At 43.4% G+C, this 14,882-nt stretch overlaps 1 protein-coding gene across 1 annotated transcript in view; it reads right to left on the reverse strand.

The window, feature by feature from the left end:
• Nucleotides 1-10,177, reverse strand: part of LOC126282268 (LIRP) — a 210,721-nt gene extending 200,544 nt beyond the window's left edge. Inside the window, exon 1 of the mRNA XM_049981879.1 lies at nucleotides 10,122-10,177. The gene's annotated coding sequence lies outside the window, so the exon portion shown is untranslated. The remainder of the gene's footprint in view (nucleotides 1-10,121) is intronic.
• Between the last annotated feature and the right edge of the window lie 4,705 nt (nucleotides 10,178-14,882).

Below are 14,882 nucleotides of genomic sequence, written 5' to 3' on the forward strand. Positions count from 1 at the left end.
TCTAAAAGGCGCGTCTAGGAATGTTCATAATAATGTGACTTGAGAGTGTGTCATAAACTGGATGGACGGGAAAAAGGCACAACCAACTACCTTTGAAATATGTATCATCGTACGAGGTTGCGTGTCTTTAGTTGGACCTTCACTTCTCCAGTGGAACTAGGGCTGTACTTGTCTCGGAAGGTTACACCTTCGTTGTTCACGCACGTTCTTATTACGATCGATTATTTTACGATTTCATCCTGCAAGAGGACGGCGCTGTACCACTCATGAAAAATCCCAGAGAGTGGAGGGTTAATTCGATCTCCCAACACAACTCTACAGGCCATACCTACAATCCTCCCTGGAGTGGAGCTGTTACAGTATTGCTGTCCACGCCGTCATGGAGCTTTCAGCTTGCCAAGAAGAAATGACTTTCGCTTTCCAAGGGGTTCGCAGACACTATCATTACAAGCGTTACCTGTGGCTTTATATACTTGCTTGCTACTTGGGATAATTCCTTACGGTAACGACTATTTTATGCATTAAACTCACAAAGGCATTTCTAAATTACGAACGTGTGTTTATTTCCGACATAATATCTTTTTTCTGGTGTCCATTTTATTTTTATTATTACTGTGTAGTGTTTTGTACGCTTTGAAAAATCCCATCAAATGCTTTGAATTATTCTTATTTTTGTGACTTTATTGTTTACGAGAACCAGTGTAGGTGAACTTGTTAAGCAATATATTCTATACCACGAAAGACTGCTTAGATACGTTGGAAGTGTGAGTATGAGACGAGTAACGTTTCGCGAAGTTTGGCGAAATGATCCCCCGCGAGCTGAGGACAGACAGTCTTTCACAGAACTAGAGGAAACCCTCGCTTGGTCGAGGGAGAAGTCACTTAACGAAACGATGATTTGGTGTAGGGGCTGTTGTGCAGTTTATAGCAAAGATCCATTGCGGAAGGTCGAGATGAAAGCATTCGTGCTGGAGGATGAATTCTGTCGGGGGTTGGTAGGTGCAAGGATCATGTTAAGAGAAATGCTTCAGCAAAAAACCATCTCTCAACTTTCCAAAGACATGGCAAAACAGCTCTGACCTACTAAAGGTTCAGAAGTTGCAAGAGAGCCAGCTACTAGCCTTGTGGACAGTTTTTTAACATCTCTCAGCACCTGTCATACGAGGCTAGCCGGTGGCTGTGAGAGCACCGATTGGTGTAATAGAGGTGACTTGAGAAGGACAGAACGTTTAGCAGGAAGTTTTCTATAGAAACTCTTCGTCTGAATAGTCCTCCGAAGGTGCAACGGTACTGATGACCGCAGTGTTATCCTCAGCGGAAGCCACCACCAGATGCGGATATAGAGAGGGCATGTGGTCAGCACACCGCTCTCCCAGTCGTTGTCAGCTTTCATGACCGGAGCCGCTTCTCCTCAGTCAAGTAGCTCCTCAATTGGCCTCAGATGGGCTGACTGTACCCCGCTTTCCAAGAGTCCGCAGCAGACCCTAATGGTCGCCCATCCAAGTGCTAGCCAAACCCGACAGCGCGTTACTTCAGCGACCTGACGAGAATTGGTATTAGCATTACACCAAAGCCTTTGGCTTTTTTGGAGAAGAGGGGAGGAAATTCAGTTCATTGGCTTCTCGACGTTTTGTCTTTCTTGGCGGGATATTTTAGTAAAGAGACAATTACGCCATTGTCGCGCTGTCGTAACTTTCGAGAGAAATGTTGGTCGCGTTTTTGTTGGCAGGGAGATGGAGAAAGCAACTTTTTACGGACTTGAAAGGTTTGGAATTCGTCTCGAGGTTTGGAGGTGAACAGATCGACGCTCTGCAGGCTGATCCCTCAGCTGGAAGAGCGCTGACCGTTCGTTGCGCCGAACTTCGCGACAGCGAGGAGAGGTGCTTCCTCCATTTTGCCCGTATCATATTGAAAATTATGGTGAACGACGAGCAAAAGTCTGTAGTGCAGATTCGTGATAGGTTTCACTGCCACATGTTCGTCAGTGCATCCTCACATCTTTGGGATTCTTCGCTTCTTCATTGAGATAAGCAGTCATTGTAATCAGCTAAAATTTGATTACTCAAAAGTCACACAAATCTGAAGGCTGTAAATTCAACTAAATACTTAGGGATCACAATTACAAATAAGCGAAAGTGGAACGATCACGTAGATAATATTGTGGGTAGAGGAAACCAAAGACTGCGATTTATTAGCATAACACTTAGAAGATGCAACAGATCTACTAAAGAGACTGTCTACTAAAGAGACTGCTTACACCACGCTTGTCCGCCCTATTCTGGAGTATTGCTGTGCGGTGTGGGATCCTTATCAGGTGGGACTGACGGATGACATCGAAAAAGTACAAAGAGGGGCAGCTCGTTTTGCATTATCGCGAAATAGAGTAGATAGTGCCACGGACATGATACGTGAATTGGAGTGGCAGTCATTAAAACAAAGGCGTTTTTCGTTGCGACGTGATATTCTCATGAAATTTCCATCACCAGTTTTCTCCTCCGATTGCGAAAACATTCTGTTGGCACCCACCTACATGGGGATAAATGATCATCACGATAAAATAAGAGAAATCTGGGCTCCCACAGAAAAATTTCAGTATCGTTTTTCCTCCGTGCCGTTCGAGAGTGGAACGGTAGAGAGACAGCTTGAAGGTGGTTCATTGAGTTCTCTACCAGAATAGAAGAGTACTCACGTAGGTGTAGATGTTATAGTCAGGCTGCGACACATTTCACAGAGTCAGATGGGAGATTATTAAGCAACTCCACCCCATGGAGTAACTGATAATCTTAATTTTGTAATTATCATCAGAAAGTATGCCCTGTAATGTTGATGATTTTATAACTGTTTTGAATGCCTTATGATTCCGAATGCGTTTTTGTAGTAAACCACAGTGTGCATTTAAATCTTGAGGTGAGTTCCCCACCTTAATATTCACTGCTAGGACCTAAATAATTTATAGCGTTAGTAAATCCGTTGCGTACATCAAATTCGGCACTGAGACTCAAGGGTGTGCCTGATTCACGATTCATTCTGATTCAGTTAAATTCACTTACACACGGGGTTTTGCTACTACTACGTCTACTACTAGTGCTAAACGCCATTGCTGCCAAAGTGGGAACGACTCTGGCTGAAGCGAAATACGCAATACGTTCTACAGCAAACAACTGTTGGTGTGTGTCTGCCTCAGCAGCAGCATGGTCAGCACAACCGATTGCCAAGCTAGGGGCCCGGGTGCGTTTCTCGCCGGGTCAGAGATTTTCTTGACTTGTGGCTGGGTATTGTGTTCTTAAGTTCGCATCGTCATAATTGACATTCAACTATTGAGATGACTCAATGGGCAAATTAAAAAAAAGGTGGAAAACTGAAAGGGAACTCTGCATTCTATGTGTGCTGACCTCCTGCTCAAGAGAAATAGGAAATGGAAAGGAGGGTGTTGTAATGGCGACCAGTCTTGACGAGAAAGCACACATTGTAGTAACTACATGTGGTGATGGGTCGTCAAATGAATACAGGGTACAGCTAGCGTCATTCTAGCCGTGTCTGAGCTTTATCTGTGTAATAAAATATCTTCTCCGTTTTAAAGAAACTACTCGTATAATAATGCCGGATTTGTACACTTCCGTTGATGTGAAATACTTTTTCTGATGAACCAAAAACGTTTCTCTCAAGTTTTATCTTCGGTTGTAGGTTTTTATTCCCGGAAATATGGAATTTCTACAGCGAGGATACAACAACGTATGGAAAAAAAACAATTTTTAATCATTTGTTTAATCAGTTAGTTATTTTTGGGTCTTAGGTTTCGAATTATTAGCCCGTTGACTAAAATAACCGACAAAGATGTTGTTGGCATAATAGTATGAATATAAAAGGCAAAGAGCTTAAAACTATCAAAAAAATTAATTGAAGACCGCAGCTGCTAAAATGATAAAGGACAGGCGATGACAGACAGAGGCGTTACATGCAAAATGTGGAAAATGATATGCTTTATTCATATTAATCGATAGTTCCACAATAAATTGAGATATTGCAGCTGTATCACAAATTTAAGAATATCGCTAATGGCAACTTTGTCAGGAAGCGTGCATTTAAACACTGGTATAAGCCAGAAGTAGTAACGCATGCTTTTCAGGGACGAGCTCTACGAATAAGATGATGATGTAGATAACTACAACTCATACAAGATTCTGAGCATGTTCGTGAACGCAAATGAGCTTCAAAATTTGTTACAAGTGTGAATACTTATTTAAAATAGTAAACCATGTTAAATTCTGTCCCTTACCATTTTTAACGTTTGTTTAAGTTCCAGTGTTGTGTAAAAATATTAAGGGTCATCCTTCACATTGCTTATTTGAATGCTTGCTAAAATTAATTTCATATTGTGCTGAATCAGAGACTAATTTTTGACATTGTTATACTGTATTATCGCAGAAATCGTTAATGCAAATCGTAGTATGGAACACGTAAATCATTCGGAGCTCTTAAATATGTTTTTGTGAGAGGTTTCGCAGTAAAGCTTCGTTAAGTTACTCACCGACAGGTTAAGTCAATGCAAACCCATATTAGGTGCACCCAATTACAAGTAATCGATGTTAAGTATCCATTGATGAATTGTTAAGAACAAAATTTTGGGCGGAGTTTACTATTTTAAAAATATTTCTTAATTGTAGATATATATGAAAACAACGACTTATCTGAATAAGAAAGCACATTGCACATGCTTGAAACACGAATTTCTTGTTTGAGACTTCATTGAAACTTAATTGCTTAATTTCTCAAAACAATCAACTTCTTGCTAACTATTTTTTTATAACTTAGGTCTCTATTCATAAGTCTTCTATTCACAACTGCATCCTTAGTGTTTATGAGAAAAGATTTTCTTATATTTACCTTTTTATGTTCAAATCTTTTTTACATATTTTGGAGGGAACAATATTACATAATTTAAGTGTCTTGTAGTGTGACCGGTACAAGTGACGGTACGTGCCGCCTCTAGTCCTATTATCCAGTTAACTGCGAACATTAGTTACCTTATCAGAGAGAAACAGAATTCAATGTTTATCGCCACACTGCAATATACCACATTTTCTAACCTCCTGTTGACAACAACTCGTGACATTTTCGTTAAAGACTGTTTAGCATGATGTTAACATGGTTGCTGCATTTTTAGTAGAAGTCACATACAAACAAAGTTTTCTTTAATCTATAGTCGAGTTTTTTTTATTTTGCCTACAGCTTGCCAGGATAGATATCCTCTTGTGCAGTCGTCAGCTCCCTTCCCAAGTGGCGTATAATTTGCTTGTACGAGGTGCGTTCAATAAGTAACGTAGCACATTTTTTTCCTCAGCTAATTTCGGCTGAGAAAATGCAGAATCTGTTGTGGGACTTCGTGCAATGTTCCCGCTTCAGCCCCTACAGTTTTGTGAAGCTCCGACAGCTGGAGGCGCTGTATGTAGTCTTCAAAGGGACTCTGGTAACGGAGGTGTGCTCCTAGGAGTGAGCTGTCACTGAGTTTCTTTTGGCGGAAAACCACAGCATTGCCGATATTCATAGGGGCTTTTAGAATGACAACGAGACCTTGTCGTGAGCAAAAGCATGGTGAGCCGTTGGGCGAGGCGTTGGTCATCATCGCAAGTAGGTCGCGCAAACCTGTCCCATCTACCGCGTGCAGACATGCCGAATACTCGTACAACTGTGATTCCTGTGGTGCTGGACTGTGTGGACACCCTCATTCCAGATAACAAGGAAAAACCTCGCTGCTCAACTGGACGGACTTGTGGTGGTGCTGACACACTGGTCCACCAGTTGGGGTGGTCAAAGGCGTGTGCCCGCTGGGTTCCTCGGCCTTTAACAGAAGACCGTAAAGAGCAACGAAGGACCATCAGAGGGGGAATGCTTGCACGTACTAGGCTTATCGTGACCATTTTTGTCGAGCATCGTCGCAGAAGATGAATCAAGGATTCGTCACTTCGAATCCGAAGCAAAATGGTAATCCATGGAATAGCGCCACATCACCTCCGTAGTAAAAGTTCAAAGTACCATTAGCCGGTAAAGTCATGGCGGCAGACTTCTGGGACTCTAAACGAGTTATTCTGTTTGATATCTGCCCTCACGGTGGAGCGACCAAGTCTGAAGTATGTTGTGCTACCCTCGGGATATTGAAGAAACGATATCCACCCTCACGGTGGAGCGACCAAGTCTGAAGTATGTTGTGCTACCTTCGGGATACTGAAGAAACGACTTTGGCGTGTTCGTTGCCACAAAATTATAAACGAACTGTTCCTTCTCCATGACAACGTGAGTCGTCACACAAGCCTGCGCACCCGAGAGGAACTCACAGAATCCTGAGATGATTGGAAGGCCCTGCCCATAATGGTCCAAACGTTCTCAGTTGAGGAGAGATCGGACAACCAAGCTGTCCAACGTAGGATTGAGCAAGTACGAAGAGAATCAGTAGAAAGTCTCCTGTGTGTGGGCGGGCATTGTCTTGCCCAGGATGGCTTACCATGAAGTGCAAAAAAACGGGCTTGGACTATCGTCGACGTACTGCTGCGCTGCGCAGGTGCCGCGGAAGGTAACCAAGTGGGTCCTAATACGAACAGTAGTGGCACCCCAGAACATCACTCCTAGTTGCCGAGGCGTATGGCGGGTGAAAGACTGGTATACTACCGCTGTTTTGAGCATGTCCAGGCACTATTCTTCCTGATCGACCCCACAAACCGGATGTCGCGCCTGCCGACTCCCATCTGTTTGGCCCAATAAAGGATGCGACCCGCAGGATGCAGTACGCGGATGGTACAGAGGTGATTGATGCAGCAAGAGGTTGGCTCCAACATCTATCAATGGAGTGGTGTCACGCAGGCCCTCCAGTAAGGTGGCGTAAGGCCGTCGCATTTGAACGAAGATTAGGCTGAAAAATTCGATCTTCTAGTCAAAAGAGTGAGGAATAATATTGTGTATTGGAATCCTGAATAAAACCGCCCTCCTTAATACCTGCTCTGGAAGCGAGCTGCGCCTGTTCGCATGGGGACGGGCCGATGGTGGTACACGGTAACGAAATCGGTAGCCAGTAGGCGGAAAAAAAAGAAAAGCTGTAGACAAAAGCAAACACTTTCTCTGATTGCTTGACGACGGTTACAATGGGCAATATGCCCCAATTTTGTAAAAGCTACAAAATGTGTAAGTATAGCACTTGTGAGGTGACGGGCGAGCTGCGGCGTCCTGGAAATATTCTAAGTACAGAGTTGGCGGCCACCGCTCCGACCACGTGGCAGGGCCGAGCCTGTTAGCATCCGCGTGGTGCCCCACAACGGCCGGAGCACGTGGTCCATCAAGCACGTGGCTGGGAATTCCTTGGTGGCGCTGTGCACCGGGAGGGCCAAAGATGGCGGACTTTGTAAAACCATAATGGCAGACGTTTCACAGTTCGTATAGAAATTAATAGTAGCCAGATGAATCATGATGCCTCAGAGAGAAACACGCACATTACTATTATTTGCACGACGATTCTGATGATGTAATCAGATTTTCAATATATTTATTAGATTAAAATTTAGTATCTGACAGTAAATTATACAAATAACACCCAGAAACGAGTTTACAAAATTGAAACCCTTCATCCGATTCCGTCGAAAGCTATTAGTGTAAACCTAAATTGGGTTGGGGTTGGGTGGTTTGGGGGAAGCGACCAAACAGCAAGGTCATCGGTCTCATCGGATTACGGAAGGAATGGGAAGGAAGTCGGCCGAGCCCTTTCAAAGGAACCATCCCGGCATTTGCCTGGAGCGGTTTAGGGAAATCACGGAAAACCTAAACCAGGATTGCCGGACGCGGGATTGAACCGTTGTCCTCCCGAATTCAAGTCCAGTGAAACCTAAATTGGTATAAATTACAGGCATTTAACTTGAATAGTACACGAGTTATTGGAGGTCAAAGTGGCCAGTTACTATCGATCGCGTCAGGCCATAAGTACTCCGCACTTACACGAAAAAACAGTAGCAGCATGCTTATAAGTATATTTATTCATCTATGTCTTAGTTTAAAGCCGATATATACTATTCACGAAGCAATTGGTTAAATATTTACTGTGTTATTGAAAGCACAGCGACATTAGGCTACTGGCCTACCTTTTGTCTTATTGCTTTGATATATGTTTACGTATCTAATAATGTGTGTTAGAGCGTGTTTATGGTCCAGCCGTAGGAATAGAATATATATGTAAACCAAGTACTTCGAAAGTGTTTTATGTTTGTGATTGTACGTTAGCTTGGAGACGTGTTGGGAGTGCTCTAGCCAATCACAACCACTTCCAGCAACTTACCTAATATTCTTGATCTGGTAGTTATTCTTGCGAGGTGCCGAGTATGAGTATTTATCGACGCAGCTGCCGGTAATAGGGGCGCGTAATTGCAAATTGTTAATGTACCATTCTCAGGAGTTTGTAGGTGGACAAAGAGATTAATATTTTTTTTGTAAACTTTGTCAGTTTTCGGGTATATCAAATTAAAATGCCAATATTACAATCAAATTATCGACTTCATTGTAGCTAGCATTTACCCCGTCCCAGTAAGCTTTACATGTACTCTAGTCACTGCACAGCTTCCCAGACGGGAAGGAAACAAGGTTTGCAGTCTTCTATGTCAGCGACGGACAAATAAGTTCACAAAAAAAAAAAAAAAAAAATGGTTCAATTGGCTCTGAGCACTATGGGACTCAACTGCTGTGGTCATTAATCCCCTAGAACTTAGAACTACTTAAACCTAACTAACCTAAGGACATCATACACATCCATGCCCGAGGCAGGATTCGAACCTGCGACCGTAGCAGTCGCACGGTTCCGGACTGCGCGCCTAGAACCGCGAGACCACCGCGGCCGGCAATAAGTTTACACATTCATTTATAAATTTATATGTTACATTCATAATTCGCAACTGCCGAGTGATAGCAACCTTCGACCATTCGATTCATGTTTGTATTATTATCGTATACTGTAGACTCAGCAGTATTTGGACTGTAATGCGGCAACTACGTATCCCAGCCCCTATACAACGAAACCAGCGAAAACTTTTAATATTGCAACTCTGCGTCAGAGAGTGCGTAGTTAATGGAAAGGCCGCACACTATAACCTACTGAAGTATGCTGGTAAGCGTTACAAGTGTACTTTGGGTTTTTCCAATCGTTGTTCACTGAAACAGCCTTGCCCAAGAGCAGGGGTCTCCACGGCCCGCGAGGGCCGGCAAACCGGCCCGCGTTAGCTGGCAGAACATCCCCGGTATCCGGCCCGCAAAATATATGAGGTGGTACCTATACTGATTTTCTCTGCCTCGTGATGACTGGGTGTTGTGTGACGTCCTTAGGTTAGTTAGGTTTAAGCAGTTCTAAGTTCTAGGGGACTTATGACCAAAGATGTTAAGCCCCATAGTGCTCAGAGCCATTCGGTACCTATACTGCCAACAATTGAGTTTCGAGGCCTATCGCTACCAATACACCGCGACATTGTCGGAGCTCTATCTTTACAAAGCGGTAGGTCGTGGTTAAACTTGTGGCTATCCACAATAAACAGACAGACCATTCTCCGTGCGATAGTGAATAAAAAGAACGGTTAACAGACTAGTTTGATGAAAACATTATAAGTAAAAAAATTCTTTGCATTTTATTCTACTCACGAGTCTGGTGCAAGTCTTTCAAATGGACACCACTTCGTTGACTAGCCTTAGTAATCAGTCTTTGTGGAAGATGCTTCTTAAGCGAGGTTTCACTTTCTTTTCATTACGTTGTAAAATGCATACGAAAGAATTTGGTCAGGTAAGTCCACCAAGCAAAATTATGTAATTAAATTAAAATCGTAGTTCGTTCCAGTGCTAGCTATTCCCACAACCTTAGATTTTTGCGATTTCATCTTTCCTTTAGCCTTACATTATGGTGATCATGGAGTGCTAGGGTGCTTTAATCCAACTTGGTAGATCTTGGCCGTTATGACTTTGTGGAGGAGTCAATGTGGCCCGGGGACTAAAAAGTTTGGAGATACCTGCCCTAGAGCGTCAGAGGTGTGTGTTAATATTTTTTGGTTCAGCCCACGTACGGGACAAGTATAGGTGAGCTGGGCAGCCAGCGACGAGTTGCTCACCTCGGTCTGCAGCGGTGGGCGGTGACTGGAGAGCAGAATCCTGGAGGGGCGCAGCGGCGTCTGAGGAGACGGGCGGCGGCGTCGGCCCTTTATACGCGAGGGGCCGGCGCCAGCCCAGCGCACCTGTCACAACACGGCACCTTAGCGCCTACACCTACAGCATCCCCTCCCACGCTCACCTGTCCTCCAGGTAAGTGCGCTGCTGATGGGACCGCAACCGCCCAGCCACGCCCTCATTACACATCGATTGTCGAAGAAGAACACAGACGGTCGTGCATTTGGATACATTTTAGCTGCGATCTCCAAACTTAAAAGTTTCTGCACATACGCCTACATCGAAGAGCCGAACCTGAGATAGAGACAGACAGACAATGTCAAAGAGAGCGAAAGAGAAACGACCCACAACGAAGAAATAGGCCGAATGGGACGGAAATCGGTAGATGTGATATACATGTGAAACGCCCGCTAAACCCTCTGGGCAGAACAGGTAACAGGATTGTGGAAAGGGCCAAGGATTGAAGTCAGTTTCTGCTCCTAATTGTCATTTATTGTAATTTAGCAACTCTATCACGGCTGAAGGCCTCCAACAAGAAATCTTAACAAGATAATAATCCAATTAAGGTAGCAATAAAATAATAAAAAAACATACACAAAGTGCAATACAAATGGCTGAGAGCCACAATTAATTTCCAAAATTTTAGAATATATTACCATAGACCTTTAAAGGAGTGGCCGAGCTGCTCAAGGTGCTACAGTCTGGAACCGCGCGACCTCTACTGTCGCAGGTTCGAATCCTGCCCCGGGCATGGATGTGTGTGATGTCCTTAGGTTAGTTAGGCTTAAGTAGTTCTAAGTTCTAGGGGACTGTTGACCTCGTAAGTTAAGTCCCATAATGCGCAGAACCATTTGAACCATTTTTTTGAGTATGTCCTCGACGTAACGCTGTGCTGTAAGTGTGCAGAGGACCACAGCCAAAGGGGAGCTTCTATGAAATGAAATGGCACCCCAGACCATCACTCCTGTTTATGGGCCATGTGGCGGACGACAAACCAAAGACTGCGATTCATTGGCAGAACCCTTAGAAGGTGCAACAAGTCTACTAAAGAGACTGCTTACAACACGCTATTCCGCCCTATTCTGGAGTACTGCTATGCGGTGTGGGATCCGCATCAGGTGGGACTAACGAATGACATCAAAAAAATACAAAGAAGGGCAACTCGTTTTGTATTATCGCGAAATAGGGGAGATAGTGTCACAGACATGATACGTGAGTTGGAGTGGCAATCATTAAAACAAAGGCGTTTTTCATTGCGACGGGATATTCTCAGGAAATTTCAATCACCAGTTTTCTCCTCCGATTGCGAAAACATTCTGTTGGCACCCACCTACATAGGGAGAAATTATCATCACGATAAAATAAGAGAAAAATTTAAGTGCTCGTTTTGCCCGCGTGCCTTCCGAGAGTGGGTCGGTAGAGAGGCAGCTTGAAGGTGGTTCATTGAACCGTCTGCCAGGCACTTAATTGTGAATAGCAGAGTAATCACATAGATGTAGATGTAGACAGTCGGGTTGGTGTCCCACCGCTGTCTGGGGCGTCTCTAGACACGCCTTCGTTGGTCATTGGGGTTCAGTTACTCATCATTGAAGACAGTTCAACCCAGGTCAATGAGATTATAGATCGAAGAGTGCCTGGTGACGCTCAAAACAGCGGTGGTATACCAGTCTGACTTTCGCCCGCCATACGGCCCAACAACTGGGAGTGGTTTTGTGGGGTGCCATTTCTGTTTTTAGCAGGACCCATTTGGTTGCCAACCGCGGCACCTGCACAGCACAGCTTAAATCGAGGATATTTTACGCCCCGTTTTGTTGCCCTTCATGGTAAGCCATCCTGGGCTTACATTTCAGCAAGATAATGCCCGCCCACACGCAGAAGAGTTTCTGCTGCTCCTCTTCGTGCTTGCCCAGTCCTACCTTGGCCAGCTCGGCTGTCCGATCTCTCCTCAACTGAGAACGTTCGGAGCATTATGGGCAGAGCCTTCCAATCATCTCAGGATTCTGACACCAGTTGCGCGGAATTTGGCACGATATCCCTCAGGAGCACATCCGACAACTCTATCAATTAATGCCAAACCGTATAACTGGTTGCGTAAGGGTCAGAGGTGGACCAACGCGTTAGCGACTTGCCCACTTTGTGATGCTCTTTCTCTTGAATAAATCATCCAGTTTTTCTTGAATATAATAAAAATTTGTTTGTCTTTACATGTACATGATATCTACCGATTTCCGTTCCATTTGGGTAATTCCTTCGAGGATCGTCGCCTTTTTTCTTGTTTTTTGGTTCACTTTTGGAAAACACAACAGCGTCGACTCTCCGTGACATGAATTCCACAGGTTATTGCTAGATTCCCGTAGCTAGTGGAGAGTTGCCTAAGCTTACCATTTATCAGATTTTAGTTATTATAGCCTAAACACTAAGTTATAAAATTATTTACAAATGCATCCCCGACTGCAGAGTTTTGTTGGTGATATGTAACTCAAATATTGAAATTTCTGTCATAAATGAATACACTACGCTTAATTTTCTAAACGTCTGCAAGAGGTGAAAACGATATACCTGGTTCCCTAATATGTAACAACGGGTACGTGTGTTGTATCACCCTTGAGCTTAAGGACATGTAAACAGTGTAAGTTTAAGCAAAGGTTCAACGTTTTCATTCTTACTTTACAATTTCCAGATAACGCAGTATTTAGTTTTTCACTCTTTTCCCCCGTCCCCGAACGCTTTGCATGAATCCACATTTTGCATTCCATGATTTTGGTCATTTTTACGGTTCCGTACCTCATTCGGTAAAAATTTAATCCTTGGTGCCTTGTAAGTTATTCCGTGATGTCTTAATAGATGGTCTACCATCTTGTCCCTTCTTCTTGTCAGTATTTTCCATATATTCCTTTCTTCGCCGATTCTTCGGAGAACCTCCCCACACCTTACCTAATTTTCTGCAGCATTATATCTCAAATGCTTTGATTTTCTTCCATTCCGGTTTTCCCAAAGTCCATGTTTCACTACCATACAATGCTGTGCTCGAAACGTACATTCTCAGCATTTTCTTCCTGAATTTAAAGGCCATGTTTCATTCTGGTAGACTTCTATTGCCCAGGAACGCCCTTTTTCCCCAGTGTTAATCTTCCTCTGATGTTCTCCTTGCTCTGTCCATTATTGGTTGTTTTGCTTTGTTAACTTCATTAATCCTGATGTTAAGTTTCTCGCTGTTTCTGCTACTTCTCATTACTTTCACCTTTCTTCAATTTACTCTCAGTCCTTATTCTATGCTCATTAAACTGTTCATTTCGTTCATGAGATCCAGTAATTCTGCTTTATTTTCACTGAGAATAGAATGTCATCAGCGAATACTATCGTTACGGAGCGAGGTAGCACAGTGATTAGCGCACTGGACTCGCATTCGGGAGGATGACGATTCAAACCCGCGTCCGGTCATCCTGATTTAAGTTTTCCGTGATTTCCCTAAATCAGCTTCAGGCAAATACCGGGATGGTTCCTTTGAAAGGGCACGGCTGGCTTCCTTCCATAATCCAATGGGACCGGTGACCTCGGCTATTTGGTCCTCTTCCCCGAATCAACCAACCAATCTCATCATAGATATTCTTTCACCTTGAATTTTAATACCACTCTTGAACATTTCTTTTATTTCCGTCTTTGCTTCTTCGATGAACAGTAGGGGCGAAAGACTACATCCCTGTCTTCCACCCTTTTTAATGCAAGCACTTCGTTCTTGATCTTCCACTCTTATTGCTCTCTCTCTCTTGGCTCTTGTGCATATTGTATATCACCCATCTTTCCCAGTAGCGTACCCTCTTTTTTACGGAGTTTCTAACATCCTGCTCCATTTTACACTGTCGAACGCTTTTTGCAGGTCGACAAATCCTTTGAATGTATCTTTATTTATCTTTAGTGTTGCTTCCATTATCAACCGCAATGTCATAACTGCCTCTCTGATGTCTCTACATTTTCTAAAGCCAAACTGATCATCAAACACATCCTCAATTTTCTTTCACATTCTTCTGTATGTGATTTTTGTCAGCAACTAGGAAGCACGAGCTGTTAAGCTGATTGTACTGTAATTCTCGCACTTCTCGGCTCTTGCAAAATTCGAAATTGTGTGGATGATGTTTTTCTGTAATATGGTATATTTTCTGTAATATGGTATATCGCCAGACTCATACAGTCTACACTCCAACGTGAATAGTCATTTTGTTGCCACTTCACCGAATGGTTTTAGAAATTCTGGTGAAATGATATCCATGCCTTCTGTCTTATTCGATCTTAAGTCGTCCAAAGCTCTTTAAAATTCTAATAGTAGATTCCTAATCTATTCCCCCTCATACAAGCCTTCAACGCATTCTTTCCACCCTTCTGATCCCTCCTCTGTATTTCACAGTGGAATTACCATTGCACTTTTAATGTCACCGCCCTTGGTTTTAATTTCAGCCTAGGTGGCTTAGACCTTTCTGTATGCTGGGTCAATTCTTCCTACAACCATTTCTTTTTCGAATTCTTCATGTTCTTCATGCAGCCATTTTTCCTTAGCTTCCCTGCACTTCCCATTTATTTTATTACTAAGTGACTTGTACTTCTGTATTCCGAATTTTTCTGATCATTCTTGTACTTTCATAAACCAACTGCAGTATTTCTTCTGTTACTCTTGACTTCTCCGTAGTTACCTTTTTTGTACATATGTTTTA

This window comes from Schistocerca gregaria, chromosome 7 (genome assembly GCF_023897955.1).
Source record: "Schistocerca gregaria isolate iqSchGreg1 chromosome 7, iqSchGreg1.2, whole genome shotgun sequence".
In the NCBI taxonomy this organism is placed as follows: Eukaryota; Metazoa; Arthropoda; class Insecta; order Orthoptera; family Acrididae; genus Schistocerca; species Schistocerca gregaria.